Source organism: Malus domestica, chromosome 02 (genome assembly GCF_042453785.1).
Source record: "Malus domestica chromosome 02, GDT2T_hap1".
NCBI classification, from domain to species: Eukaryota; Viridiplantae; Streptophyta; class Magnoliopsida; order Rosales; family Rosaceae; genus Malus; species Malus domestica.
Window position 1 is genome coordinate 7,497,139 of NC_091662.1, and position 12,692 is coordinate 7,509,830.

At 37.9% G+C, this 12,692-nt stretch overlaps 3 protein-coding genes and 1 long non-coding RNA gene across 13 annotated transcripts in view; 2 read left to right on the forward strand and 2 right to left on the reverse strand.

Moving 5' to 3' along the window:
* The window catches only part of LOC103451426 (uncharacterized), a 102,770-nt gene that overhangs the window by 70,311 nt on the left and 19,767 nt on the right, over positions 1-12,692 (forward strand). The gene's annotated exons all lie outside the window — the stretch shown is intronic.
* LOC103453840 (uncharacterized) overlaps positions 1-12,692 on the reverse strand; it is a 111,571-nt gene that overhangs the window by 51,378 nt on the left and 47,501 nt on the right. The window lies entirely within an intron of this gene.
* LOC103453800 (disease resistance protein RPV1-like) overlaps positions 1-12,692 on the forward strand; it is an 88,414-nt gene that overhangs the window by 23,809 nt on the left and 51,913 nt on the right. The gene's annotated exons all lie outside the window — the stretch shown is intronic.
* Positions 1-12,692, reverse strand: part of LOC139189147 (uncharacterized) — a 63,433-nt gene that overhangs the window by 1,841 nt on the left and 48,900 nt on the right. The gene's annotated exons all lie outside the window — the stretch shown is intronic.

Below are 12,692 nucleotides of genomic sequence, written 5' to 3' on the forward strand. Positions count from 1 at the left end.
GCACCATTCCACCAATTTTGATTTAAAACTATGAGCAACTCATTGGGAGAAAAATGATGAATAGACTGTTGAGAAATCTTTTTTGGACGATTCAAAAGTGAATAGCATAAAAAAGACAATTTAATTTTTAATATTATACCCTAATATTTTATAGGTTAATCTATTTAGTCAATCCGTCATGTGTGGTTTTTATCATAATCCTCTTTCTCCTTTACATTTGGCAATTGTGTAGATTTGCATCTCTAGTAAAAAATTTCTTCTATTGTACTTTGTTTGTTGACAAAGTATTTTGCAAAAAACAAATAAGCATCGGTGACAAAGAGTAAATGAAATACATACTATCAAACTAAAATACATACCTTAGAACGATTATTCCCACCACCACAGCCTTGTTCGTTCGATATATGTTTGACTGAGAGGAATAAAAAATCATGAAAACTAGTCTCAATATAGAGGTCAAGCAACATTTAATAGTAAGGAGAAAAAGAAAAAAAAGTATCATAAAAAATAGGACCAATCGAAAATTATGGAAAGAAAAGAGGAATAAAACTCAGTTAACTTCACAAAAGAAATTTTATCATCACAATAGAACACTTAACACACGGTAAACCTCATCTTACTATTTCACAGCAGAATAAGTAAATTTTTTCCTTGAAGTTGAATGCTCTCCAAATGGAGAAGAGCTTGTTCTTGGTCTTTTAGAATTCCTCTGGACTCATGTAGGAAATCTCAGTTTAAGCCCTTCAACCATCCTTACAATTAGTCAGTCTCTTCCTAATTTCTTCCTTCATCCCAGACATATGCTCTCTAAAAACTACAAACTCAATGAACACACCTTCCTCATAAATACGATTTCTCAACAATATGCTCCCTAAACAAATAATGTTGAACACTCAAAAATGTCAGGTTAGTTCTATAGTATGCAAGGAGTAACAGTTCTAGTCTTACCTATTGGGAGAATAATGTAAATTCGTGAGGGCAAATCATAGAGACAAAAGATCGAAACAAATGGCTTACTAATTGAGTCGACTCTCATCTGAAACAAAGGAAGCATGGCAACAGGCAACATACCTGGAAAAGAAAACGTTAAATAATAAGAAATATTGGAGAATCTATATACACAAAATATTCAGGATTTAAAAAACATAATCTTCAAAAGCCAGATTTAAAAAAACATAATCTTCAAAAGCCAACAATGACAAAATCACATACAATGGTTCAGAAGAACCTGAATCATGTGATGTACCTTGTCTTTTCTGATGAGCTTGCATCCTGCAAGAGGTGCAACACTGAAGGTTTGAGCAAGAAGCTTATCACCCATTCAAAATTAATTAGAAACAAAATGAAATTTGAGCAAATGATCGTTTGCAAGGCCGACATGCATACAATTCAGAGACGATGGTTTACCTTTTTGTTTCTAGAAGTTGAAAACATAATCTTGAGAGACGATGAGATTTTGGAAAACCGAGGAAATTTGATTAAAAAGGGATATGAAATCGGAGAAATTTGTGGAAACGTACAGCGGTTTCCAATCGCCCCTGCAGAACGGGGAATCGTTGCAGAAAATTGCTTCTATCTCTAGCTTTAGCAGTTTATCTTTCGTCCTCTATTTGAGGGTTTACCACATTCTTTTTTTTTTAATCTTGATTTTTTTTTCAATAAAATGAATTATAAATTTATGTTTTTTTTTACAAAAATACCCCTGTTGTTTTGATTGCATTATTTTCATTCAGTTTTATAGGGGTGTAGTCAAACTAAGGAGTGTAGTCAAAGTAAGATTTTAAAGGATTTTAAAAGGGATAGATTTGATAGGATTTAAGAGGATTAAATATTCCTACAAAATTCATATGGATTTGAATGGATAGTTTGTAGATTTTGGTGGATTGTGATGGAAGGATTTGAAATCCTAGAGGGTGAAGTTGGATTCTTTTTAACCTTGGTTACATATAGAAATCCTTAGAAATCCTTTAAAATCCACAACTTATAGAAATCCTCCAAAATTTGAATACACTTAGGGGGTGTAGTCAAACTTGGATTTGAGAGGATTTTAAAAGACTTTAAAATCCTAGTATAGTCAATTAAAAATTTTTAAAGGATTTTAGAATCTATTAAAATCTAGGTGTAGTCAATTAAAAGATTTTAGAATCCATTCAAATATAGGCATAGTCAATTAAAAGATTTTAAAGGATTTTAGAATCAATCCAAATCTAAGTGTATTCAAATCATTAAGATTTTAGACGATTTTAAAAAGTTGTGGATTTTGTGGGATTTGAAAGCAAAAAGTATATATAACCAAAATTAAAAAGAATTCAACCTCACCCCCTAGGATGTCAAATCCTTCCCCCACAATCCACCACAATCCATTCAAATTCTTTAAAATCCATATGAATTTTGTAGGAGTCTTTAATCATCTTATCCTATCAAATCTATCACTTTTAAAATCCTTTAAAATCCTTTAAAATCTAAGGTGGGGTGTAGTCAAACTTGGATTTGAGAGGATTTTAAAAGACTTTAAAATCCTAGTGTAGTCAATTAAAAGATTTTAAAGGATTTTAGAATCCATTAAAATCTAGGTGTAGTCAATTAAAGGATTTTAGAATCCATTAAAATCTAGATGTAGTCAATTAAAAGATTTTAAAGGATTTTAAAATCCATCCAAATATAAGGAGGGTGTAGTCAAACTAAGATTTTAAAGGATTTTAAAAGTGATAGATTTGATAGGATTTAAGAGGATTAAAGATTCCTACAAAATTCATATGGATTTGAACGCATAGTTTGTAGATTTTGGTGGATTGTGATGGAAGGATTTGAAATCCTAGGGGGTGAAGTTGGATTCTTTTTAGCCTTGGTTACATATAGAAATCCTTAGAAATCCTTTAAAATCCACAACTTATATAAATCCTCCAAAATTTGAATACACTTAGATTTGGATGGATTTTAAAATCCTTTAAAATCTTTTAATTGACTACACCTAGATTTTAATGGATTCTAAAATCCTTTAATTGACTACACCTAGATTTTAATAGATTCTAAAATCCTTTAAAATCTTTTAATTGACTACACTAGGATTTTAAAGTCTTTTGAAATCCTCTCAAATCCAAGTTTGACTATACCCCCGCTAAGATTTTAAAGGATTTTAAAGGATTTGACTGCACCCCCCTAAGATTTTAAAGGATTTGACTGCACCCCCCTAAGATTTTAAAGGATTTTAAAAGTGATAGATTTGATAGGATTTAAGATGAATAAAGACTCCTACAAAATTCATATGGATTTTAAAGAATTTGAATGGATTGTGGTGGATTGCGGGGGAAGGATTTGAAATCCTAGGGGGTGAGGTTGGATTCTTTTTAGTTTTGGTTATATATACTTTTTGCTTTCAAACCCCACAAAATCCACAAACTTTTTAAAATCGTTTAAAATCTTAATGTTTTGAATACACTTAGATTTAGATGGATTCTAAAATCTTTTAATTGACTACACCTAGATTTAATGGATTCTAAAATCCTTTAAAAATTTTTAATTGACTAAAGGATTTTAAAGTCTTTTAAAATCCTCTCAAATCCAAGTTTGACTACACCCCCCTTAGATTTTTTTATGTGAGGGTTATTTTAGTCCAATTATTTTTGGTGAAGCCTTGAGACACTAAAGTTGTCTTCTGGCTTTCTAATATTAGAGATTTAGTTTTAGATTTTTTGTTTGAGGGTTATTTTAGTCCAATTATTTTTGGTGAAGCCTTGAAACACCAAAGTTGTATTCTGACTTTCTAATATTAGAGCTACAGTAGATGAAACAAGATGTGAGCGTAAATATACAAGAGTTTTTTTTTTAGAAAATATAGAGAAGGTAGAGAAGTTATGGAGAAATGTGAAAGAGAGAAATGGAAACAAGTTTAAAAATTTAGATATATGTTAGGTTAATGTGGGTGGGTGAAGGAAAAATTTCGTTTATACAAAATTACGTTACTGTTATGATTTTATTTTGTGATAAAAAATTACATTATTTTTTTTTGGGGGGGGAGAGATTTTGTTAACATGTAATTTATATAAGACTATATATTTTTTAAGAGAGACTAAGTTTTTTATTTATCTGAGAGAGAGATTAAACTTATTCACGTGATATGCGATGTCATGATTATTTTTTAATTGCTTTTTCGTTAACAATTTTACTCTAAATCTCTATATTCTTATTTATACGTTTTAGTTTTATGTCCTTTTTTTTCTTCTTGGTCCATTTCTATCTCTCTTCCTTCTCCATTCTACCCATGTCTCTCTTTCTCTCTCTCCACCTTCTTCTTTGTATTTTTCTTTCTCTTCTCTCTTCGTACTTCTCTCTATTCCTCTTCCTACATCATTATCTCTACTAGTATTGAAAATTTCGAAACTGATCTTTTCAAAGTGTTGGAATTTTAAATTTGATCTTATAGAAATTTTGAAACTGATCTAATAGAAGTGCAAATAAAATTTGAAAGTAATCTTGCAAAAGTGAATGAATTGTGAAACTGATCGTTCAGAAATAAGAAATTAATTTTTACGGATCTAAAATCAGTTTGAAGTTTTTATAGATGGTGTCACTTTATAGTTTTGGCCTGGTTAACTAACAAGTCTATTATGCACAAAACCGGAGGTCTTGGAACAACGTAAATCTGACCATGAATCTGCAAGAAAGTAAAGAACACAAAATGTATCGTGGTTCACCCCAATGTTTGGGCTACGTCCACACTGATATTGTATTTCTCTGTTTGTGAGAGGATTGTGAGGGAGAGAGAGCTTCTGTTTAGGGGATGTAAGGCTCTCAATATGAGGGTGAGGAAGCCCTTTTATAGACTAAGGGCTCCTCCCCTTTTTACATATTTGCCCCTTCATTTATTACACAATTACATTTGAGTCCCTCGAGTATTTATACGAGGTCTAAATACGAAGGCCCTAAGTATGGTATAAATAGTAGTCCCTCAAGTCTTCAGTCAAAAGAGTCTTTTGGCTGGAGACTTGAAATTCAGTCCATGTGTGAGCCGAAGTAACTAGATGTCATCTAGAACTGATACTCGATATGAGGCGATGCCCAATCTGAAATGATGCTCAACCAGAAGTAGCACATGTTGCGAAGCTGCTCTGCTTGTGGCTTATGTTGCCTTGGTTGGTTCGGCTTGTGGTGTTAAAGGTGAGGGAGTCCCTTTTATAGACTAAGGGCTTACTCCTCAATACATAAATGATGGGCTAGAGTTGATGCTCGCGGCGAGGCGGTTACTCAGCAGGCGGCGATGCTCTCTAATGATGGTGAGGGAGTCCCTTTTATAAAATAAGGGCTCGCTCCTCAATACATGAATAATGGGCTGGCGTTGATGCTCGCGGCGAGGCGATTGCTCAGCAGGCGGCGATGCTCTCAAATGATGGTGACAGAGTCCCTTTTATAAAATAAGGGCTCGCTCCTCAGTATATGAATAATGGGCTAGAGTTGATGCTCGCGGCGAGGCGGTTGCTCAGCAGGCAGCGATGCTCTCTAATGATGGTGAAGAAGTCCCTTTTTATAAAATAAGGGCTCACTCCTCAGTACATGAATAATGGGTGCTCTCTAATGAAAGTAAGGGAGTCCCTTTTATAAAATAAGGGTTCGCTCCTCAATACATGAATAATGGATGCTCTCTAATGAAAGTGAGGGAGTCCCTTTTATAAAATAAGGGCTCACTCCTCAATACATGAATAATGGGTTAAGTCCCTCGAGTATTTTTCATAAGGCCCAGTTGTGGAAGCCCAATATGTGGTAGATAGTGTATTCCCTTAAGTCTTCAGTCAAGAGAGACTGTTGGCTGGAGACTTCAAATTCAATCCATGTATGGGCCGAAGTGGCAGTTGTTCGGAGGTGGTCTTTATAGACCATGCACTGAAGCTTTGTAGGTGAAACTTTTAAAGTGAAGCTTTGAAGCTGGAACTCTGTAAATGAAGCTTTCGAAGCTGATTAACATGAGTGATGCTCATGAATGTTTACGTTGATTGACATGAGTGATGCTCATGGATGTTAACATGAGTGATGCTCATGAATGTTGACATGAACGATGGTCATGAATGTTTATGTATGATTGACATAAGTGATACTCATGAATGTTTATGTATGATTGACATGAGTGATGCTCATGTATATTTTTTGAAGTATTGGACGTACTTTTGATCACCTGGTTAGTGATAATAGCGGCAAGCTGCCGAATAATTTTGAGGTACTGGACGTACTTCTGATCACCTGATTTGTGATAATAGCGGCAGGGTGCCGAATAAATTTGGAGTACTCGATGTACTTTTGATTACCCGGTTGGTGATAATAGTGGCAGGGTGTCAAATAAATTTGTAGCCATAGGGTCTGGCTCTTTTGGGCATATGGGTCTTGGCCCTCCACATAACATTCCAGCCCATTATTTTGGGCTTGCTGTTTTTTTTTTTTTTTTACCTTCTGATAGGGTTATACAGATGTCTCCGAAAGATAAGAAAAATAACTCACATCATTCAAAAATAAATCTGACCCTCTGCTCAATGGGTCACACTCATAACTCCCTTTTCTGCATGTCATTACCACCGCAATTATGTCTGCTTCTTTTTATCTTATGTTGCTTTCTACTTTTTGTTTCTGCTTTTCTCCAGACATCATTTTTCTTTTTCTTACTTTTGCTTTTCTGCTTTTTCTTTTCCACCGCACCTCTTTCTCTGTCTCTGTCTTTGCGCTGCTGTCATGCATGTGCTCAGTCAAATCCCAATCTCTTAGATTTTATTCTCTTCTCTCTTTTTGCTTTCTTCTTTGCAGATGGCAGACAAAAGTAAAGTTCTTTTCTTTACTTTGCTTTACTTTGCAGATTGCAGATGCACTGCCGAACCAAACAGCCGGAGATCTGGTCGTGGAAACCGTGAAACAAGAACCTGGCAAACGTGTTAGCAACCTCTTTGGATGCCTCGGTCCTCCTCAACTCGATCAGTCTCATACCCACCCATGCAGTCGACTCAGCTGCTCAACACTCAGTGATGGTGGCGTCAGAGTGATTTCGTCCAGCAACTGAGATCTGCATATTATCTTTCAAGACATCGAGATGCGTGATTACGAGATGGGTAGCGCCAGCACTGAGCATTCCCCCAACAGTGCAGAGCCCATAATATGCAAGTGAAAATAGCATTCCCCCAACAGTGCAGAGCTCATTAATTTCATCAAATTGCAGTTGAAAAGGTAACAAAAAGCCTTCACCTTGTCCTAGAGTGAACTTGAATGGAGTCCCCCCGTCGCGACTCGAATCGAACTGAGTCCCGTCCAGCAATGTCCCAGTATAATGAACTTCAACTTCATTGCCATTATTGGAAGTGTCCCAGCCTTCCCCTTCCTTTAGGAGCTTCTTCTTCAATCCTTGGTGGCCGATCTCCTTCTCCTCACCGACCTTCAGGACTGGCCCCTCGTCGGGGAAATCAAAGTCCTCGTTCATATCCTCCGCCCCTAGCATATCGAAGTCCTCGTCCATTTTCTCGAAAGCGCGAGATGAAAAATTCAACGATTTGAAAGCGTATTACAAGATTCTGAGATTGAAGAAAATTAGGGAAAAGTGAGAGTGAGGGAGACGAGGCTTTTATGGTGTTATTTTTTAGAGTTCTAGAGGCTTCTACAAGGTTGTTGGGCTGCAGCGCGAGGTTTTACTTACATGCTCCCTTGCCCAAAGGGTGCTTATTGTCCACTTGCAAAACTCAATAACGAATCTGGGATATGTGAGCCGTAAGGTCATATTCAAGGCCTAAATTGGGTCGAGTTTTGGATTTTCAATGTAGAGTGGATGATGAGAGAGAGAGATCTGCGAAGGTTTTTCCGAAACAGCTCAATGAGGGAGATTCTTAGTTTCTGCAAATTGACGTAGGGGTTTAATGAAAAAAAAATGAAAGAGAACCGACATAGCTTTTCGTGTCGTTTCCCATAAACGGGGCCAAATGTTGATGCACAAAACCGGAGGTCTTGGAACAACGTAAATCCGACCAAAAATTTTCCTAGGCCTCCTCTTCTTTGGGCCTAATAACTTTCATAACAAATATATATGAATGAGGAGTTTCAGGCTACCACTTAGAAAGGAAAATGGTGAAGTTTTGTTACTTTAGAAACTTGGCTAATAGCAAGACATCTCCTTCGTCAACTCCATCGACTGAAGACTTGGGGGACTCCTACCATATGCTACTGCACCTTGATACTCGGAAGTCTCATAACCACTCAGTGACTTGGATTTTTCAAGTCTCCAACCGAAAAGTTTTCCTCACTCTGGAAATTAAGGGAACACTACCTCAACCTACATGTTTCACTCACAAAGCTTCAACATACAAGCTTCAACAAAAGAAAAAAAATCAAAGAACTTAGAGAATAAGGCTTTGGTGTATTTAACACAATACGTTGAAATGAAGCAAAGCTTATTTATTGATATATCTGATAAGTTACAAATATGTACATATACATGAGTCAAAATAAACAAACAAGATGGAGCCTTCACAAAGGTTGCTTAGGAGAAGTCTCAGCAGTCGACAGAGCCTCAGAAAGGGAAGGCACCGAAGGGTGATCATTCAGAGCCTCAGTACTGGACAGAACCCCAGAAGGAGGAGGCATCAGAGGTTGATCATTTGGAACTTCATTACGCAGTACAACCCCAGAAGACGAAGGCAATAAATGCCTTTGGAACAAACCCACAAACCTCTGATGATCAAGTAAAATCTGACCATCAGATTCCTGCATTTGGTCAAGCTTCCTCTTCATGTTTGTAGCATAGTCATGTGCGAGCCTGTGCAACTGTTATTCTCATACTTGAGCCCTCTAATATCCTGTTTGAGACTTATCACTTCAGCTGCCAATGATTCAACCTGGCGGGTTCGAGCAAATAGGCGTTGGGCCATATTAGACACAGAACCTGCACACTGAACACTGAGAGTCAGAGAATCCTTAACAGCCAACTAATCAGACCGTTTAGAAAGTAGTCTGTTATCTTCGGGAGTGAGAAGGTTCCTGACCACCACCGCAGCAGTCATATCATTCTTCATCACAGAGTCCCCAACGGTAAGAGGACCAGTAGGGGATAAGAAGGATGGGCACTATATGTTGTCATGAAGAGGCATGGCTGCCTCTTCACCAAAGTTCGAGTCAAAACGACGGTCGGATGAGCCAGACATTTCTAGAAATGATGAAGGAGAAATAAGGTCCAATAAATCTCTGAAGTACGAAAATAAGGGGGAAATGCCTACAAGCAATAACTCTCTGAACGTACTTCTTGCACACAATTGGTGCCCCTATAAAAGAAAGGACAACAGGGTCGTTGGTTCAAAAATCGAAGAGGCACCACTCTTCGGATTTCAAAGAGGCATTATTCTCCACACGCAACATCAGCTCATCAGGTACCACATATAACTTTACCAAAGATCTCTGACAAAGTTTAGACACATAAATTTTGAAGGTCCAACTACCCTACTATTACCCACAAAGGTAAAGGAACAACACCACTGCTTGATAACTGGAAAGTCCCTATGTGTGTCAACATCCGTGCTCCGTGGCAAGGCACACTGACAAAAATGCCCAATCTTTACTCACATCGAGAAAACACTCCCAACATGATTACTTGCTCAAAAATCGAAGAGTCACCACTCCCTGAATCTCGAGAGCCAAACTCTCACCAGGATTGCTTTCTCAAAAATGGAAGAGTCACCGCTATCCAACTCTCGAGAGCCAGACTCACAACAGGGTTACTTTTTCAAAAATCGAAGAGGCACAGCTTTCCAAATCTCGAGAGCCAAACTCCCAACATGATTTGTTTCTCAAAAATTAAAGAGGCATCGCTCTCCGAATCTCGAAAGCCAGACTCCCAATAAGATTGCTTTCTCAAAAATCGAAGAGGCACCGCTCTCCGAATCTCGAAAGCCAGACTCCCAATAAGATTGCTTTCTCAAAAATCGAAGAGGCACCACTCTCCGAATCTCAAGAGCCAGACTCCCAACAAGATTACTTTCTTAAAAATCAAAGAGGCACCGTTCTCCGAATCTCGAGAGTCAGATCCCCAACTGGATTGCTTGTTCGAAAACCGAAGAGGCACCACTCTCTAAACTTTGAGAGCCAGATTTCCTTGGATAAAGCTTATCTGCAATCTTCACATGCAACATCAGCTTTCCAGATACCACATACCACTTTTTCAAAGTGCTTTGACAAAGTTAAAACACGTGAATCTTACGGTTCCCACTACATTGCTATGACCGAGAAAGGTAAAGGAACAGCGTTACTACTCGCTGTTAGGACAATTCCTATATATGTCGACCTTCATCCTCCATAGCCAGGCAAAGTTGCAAATAAAAAAATGCTCAACTTTTCATCACATCCGAGAGGGCACTCTCAGTAGAGTCTCTCAAAATACTCAGCTTATTTTCCCCTCGATAATACCTCTGCAAACAAGCCACACCAGAGCCAGAGTATCTCATATCATCAGGGTTAAAAGTTAGAGTATCTCATATCATGTTTTTTCCCTATCTTTTCCTTTTGCCTTGTTCTTACCTACAAAACAATGAGAAAGAGAGCAATCAGTCAGCACTTGGAATCAAGCTTCCAGTCAGGAACTGACTATCTGGAGCTCCTTACCTGATTACTTACTTGGCATTGCTCTCGAGTACTCATCTTCAACATCTTATGCTTCCAGAAAAGATACCACATCTGCCTGAAGAACAGATAGGGTAAGTGAGAAAGATACAAGGAAGCATATGGAGACAAGCGCAACAGAACACGTGCCGATTCATCTATTACTTTGTCAACAGCAAAAGTATCTCATATCATCAAGGTCGAACGCACTCTTGATTTGATGGACTTGTTTTGACCCTCAAATTCTTGAGTCGGCCTTATACTCTTGAGGAAACTAGAAAACCCTTCAGCCCAGTTCAAGAATAAGCCTGTGGAAAGTTACTTCTTCAAAAGCAAAAGTATCTTATATCATCTCTTCTCATTTTTCTTCTATTTATCCTTCATGCTGCCTGCAAGATAAGGAGAATGAGAACAATCAGCCGGAACTCGAAATCAAACTTCTAATCTGGGACTGATTGCTTGGAGCTCTGATTGATTACCTTGTCTGTCACCTCTTTTGGCAGATCTCCTAGCTCGGCGACTTGGGGGACTCCTACTACATGGTTTGTATCGCGCTTGACCAAGCCTGAAACTACAAGTAAGCTTCAAGTGAAATTAATACATTACCTTGTGCATCTTCACCGATTAAAGATACCACCCCTGGATGGAGGAAGAGTACTTCCAGAGAAGATGCCACATCTACATATGAGACAGATAAGGCAAGTGAAGACGATACCACACTTCGGTGCTTAGAAGTTTCGTGATTACTCAGCGGCTTGGATCTTGCAAGTCCCCAACCGAGAAGCTTCCCTCATTCGGGAACTTAGGGGAGCACTGTTTGTACCATACTTGACCAATCCCGAAACTACTGATCACCGGTCAACGTTATACTATCAAGGACCCAGAAGAGTTTCCCTACAACCAGGAGGCCAATCACAGTGCAACACGTGTCGATATCAGAAACCAATCACAGCGCGACACGTGTCAACATCAGAAGCCAATCACAACACGACACGTGTCAATGTCAGAATAAAGCGAGAAACTCTTCTATAAAAGGAGATCATTCTCCCACAATATTTCGTAATGTCATTTGTACTAAATCATTCACTTGTACTCACTAAAGGAGAGCTTGAACCTATGTACTTGTGTAAACCTTCACAATTAATGAGAACTCCTCTACTCTGTGGACGTAGCCAATCTGAGTGAACCACGTACATCTTGTGTTTGTTTCCCTATCTCTATCCATTTACATACTTATCCACACTAGTGACCGGAGCAATCTAGCGAAGGTCACAAACTTAACATTTTCTGTTGCACCAAAGTCCTCCCTCATTTTGTGCATCAACAAAGTCTATTGAGGCCATGGTTGGAATTTTAAAATTTGGGAACTTTAACGAAAAGCTCCCAGTACTGTTCACTTTAACGAAATACCACATTTTTACACTAAAAAGTCAATTTTGGTACTATTCATTTTACCCTTTATTTTGTCCTTATCATTAAAACTCAAAGTTTTCATGCCCTTTTCATTAGTTTTCCTTAAAATTTTGGTTTGCTTGTTTTTGGGTTAGGTTTGTTGAGGTTTGAGTTTTTGTCTCTCCTTGAAATGATTCAAAACTAGGGAAGTTCTATGAAATGTATTTTGTGTTTTAGTGTACAAAGATTTGGTGACCATGTATTGCTAATTTAAAAGTGTGGGGCTAATGCTGGAGCTCCATCATGTTTATATGTTTATGAACTTAGCAGGACTATGAATTTGTTGTTTATCTTTCTCTAGGGTTAGAGAATGCCTCATTTCGGCGATCAATCCCTCAACCTCATCGCCCATATATGCCGCAAAGCGAATGAAGTAGCGCACTTTCTAGCCCGCTCGACACTTCTTTGTAATGGTTTTTTGGTCTTGGTCTGAAGAACCTCCTGATCTCTCTTCTGTGTATATCTCTTCGACCATTTGGTCTTTCAATGAAACACTGCTGATTTTCAAAAAAATAAAAAATAAATAAAATTCGGTAATCGTTGAAGATTGGAGGTTGCATTGAGCGTTTCTCACCCTCGACTTTGTCACATTGATATCGCGATCGCATACATTATCTGACATGGACGCAGTA